The 2,618-nt window shown below is 29.0% G+C and overlaps 1 long non-coding RNA gene across 1 annotated transcript in view; it reads left to right on the top strand.

Annotated features, from left to right (window-relative positions):
• The first annotated feature begins 1,111 nt into the window (after positions 1 to 1,111).
• LOC111085359 overlaps positions 1,112 to 2,618 on the top strand; it is an 8,503-nt gene continuing 6,996 nt past the window's right edge. Inside the window, exon 1 of the long non-coding RNA XR_002610210.1 lies at positions 1,112 to 1,222. This is a non-coding gene — a long non-coding RNA (uncharacterized LOC111085359). The remainder of the gene's footprint in view (positions 1,223 to 2,618) is intronic.

Raw genomic sequence — 2,618 nt, 5'->3', positions numbered from 1 at the left:
CTTGTTGATTAAGACAGTTTCATTTTTTCTGATGGAATGATTTAATTGCTATTGTTAGTAGTGGAGGTCAGCAGTTTACAAGATATTTAGAGAAGAACTGATGATTTCATGAAAAATAAAGGGTGTGTTTAAATCTTTACTTTCCCCATGGGGTGATTTGCAGTGAGAATATTGAAGGACCAAATGATCCCTTGTTGTTTGTATGCTAAGTTATTATTTAGTTCAGTTGATTTCTGTATGGAGGTATTTTTGACATTACCAAATTACAGTAATCAAAAATAGCACAAGGTGTATTTGATTTAAAAAATCACTAAAATTTTAATAATATATTTGGGTTTTATTTTTAATAATGATAAATGAAATTATTTTGAGGTAGATTTTTGCATCATATTGCAAATGCCTAAATGCTGAAATAGAACTGTTATAGTTTTTGTTTCCTACTTACTGTCTTCATTTTCTCTTTTATAAAATTCTTCTGTCATTTGTCTTGTAATGGAAGCTTAGCTTTTGGTAGACAGTTATAATTTATGTCATAAAAAATCTTCTACTATAAGAAAACATGTGAACAACAAGGGTCCTTCTACTCTGTCCCTGCATGCCTACTCTTGAGAAGAACTAAACCCCCTATTTTTCAGGAAATCATTAATTTCCCCTTTTATAACTCATATAAAGTACCGGCCTCTACAACAATGATTCTTTAAGCCATTAATCATCTCGTAATGAAAATAAAACTGTCCAGCTGAAGCCTAACTTGTCTTTTTAAAATCTTATTTAAACTTGTTGCCTCTTGTATTTTCTTCAAAGTATAGCATAAGAGGTCTTTGTTCTATTCCCCTGATAATTTTATAAACTTTAATAAGATCATCTCCTACCTTTCTTTTCTCAAGAGAAAGTATATTAAGAGATTTTAAACTATTCCTATGAGATAATCTTTTCATTCCTGGGATCAGCCGATGAACACTGGTGAATATTGTTTCTTAGATAAGGAGACTAAAACTAAACAACATTCCAAACGAGGTCTATTTAGTGATTTATATAAAGAGATAATTACAATGTAAATATTTTCAAGTTTATTGTTAAAGATAAACATTCTATTTAATTTATTCTTCTAGCTACATGAAAAGCAGTTTTTTCTGGAAGAAGGATTTCCACATTCATTTTTTTAAGTTAGCATTGAAAAGAGCAAGAAGAAAATGCTGTTGAAGTACCAGGGAAAATTTGGGTAATTTTTATAATTTTCCTCTTAGTTTTAAATTACTATGTGATATTGATTGAACATTCAAGTAATATTTTAGTTTTTATAATATTTATCTGGACTTAATTTGTCTGCTTTTAATAATTCTGAGATGTTTGTAGTCACAACCTGAAGAAGCTTAGCTGTTGCAAGTGTGCTCAAGTGTCATCTGTAAACAAATGAAATTTAGAATAAAAACTTACTACAGGTGTCTTATTATTATTCTGTCATTGGTGTGTATAATGATATGTCACATAATGATTGTGTCAACAGATGCTTGCATCTCAAGGAAGAAATAATGCTAACTTGATTCCTCACAAGATACTGAAAATCCTGAAGCAAGGATGTCTTAGAAAATACCTGAAAGATTTGGTAAACTTACATAATTTTCCAATAAACAATTTACTTTATTAGAAACAATAAATTAAATAATCAAGTTAGGGTTATAACATTTTATTACTAATTTTATTGTCTTGTAGCTCTGGCCTTGTCTGTGTGAATGATGTGTAAAACAATATTGTGTATGAAGAAAGGTATCACGTTGAGATAATCTTATATGATAAAGGAGGCATATTCATAAAGGAGCTCAAATTACTTACTTTTACTTGAGAAAAGAAGAGTAAGAGGTACTTTTATTAACAGCAACTCAGAAGTTTCCTACTTACATATTGTGCAATTGTCTTAAACTGCTTAAGCTACAGTATGAGATGTACCTCAAAAGTCACATGATATTGGATATACCAGATGTTTAATATTGATTGGTTTGATATGTATAATTATATTAACCTTGTTCCTTTAGGTAACTTGTAAAATTAATGAGCTTCAGGAGGGGGATGTAAAACTTAAAACAAGCATGTAAAATAGATATTTCAAGATAGATTATAAATTATTTAGTTTAATTATTTTTATTGTCAACAATGAATGATAATCATTACAAACTAATAATGAAACTATTTACTATCACGATGCACTTCCAGTTTTTAAAATGTTTATATTTTGCCTGATATACTTATAACAATGTACAATGTATTTCAGATACATCTTTGTCAATATCACAAGTCATGTAAAAGTGGTAACTAACATTCCCCCTTCTAGCTTTATGGCTTCTACAAATTCATTTTGGAAAAGTAAATTTTAATAGGAGTTAGAGAAATTAGGCTTTTACTTTTAATTAAAACTAAAAACTTCTTTGTACAATTGCCTATGAAGTTCTAACTAGTGATTTCACAATTCTCTATAAAGTAGAGACTGAAAAAGAACTTCATAATCAGTATCAAGAAGCTTACAGTCAACAACCAGAAAAATGTAGTGCCATTGATGTTAAGAATCTAGGCTTTGTGGCCTATTGGACAGATAAGTTTTTAGTTTTACCTTTATTAAAAAA

The sequence above is a fragment of the Limulus polyphemus genome, unplaced genomic scaffold (genome assembly GCF_000517525.1).
Source record: "Limulus polyphemus unplaced genomic scaffold, Limulus_polyphemus-2.1.2 Scaffold347, whole genome shotgun sequence".
Classification (NCBI taxonomy): Eukaryota; Metazoa; Arthropoda; class Merostomata; order Xiphosura; family Limulidae; genus Limulus; species Limulus polyphemus.
The sequence above is the reverse complement of the archived record's forward strand: the minus strand, read 5'-3'. Positions and strand labels throughout refer to the sequence as shown.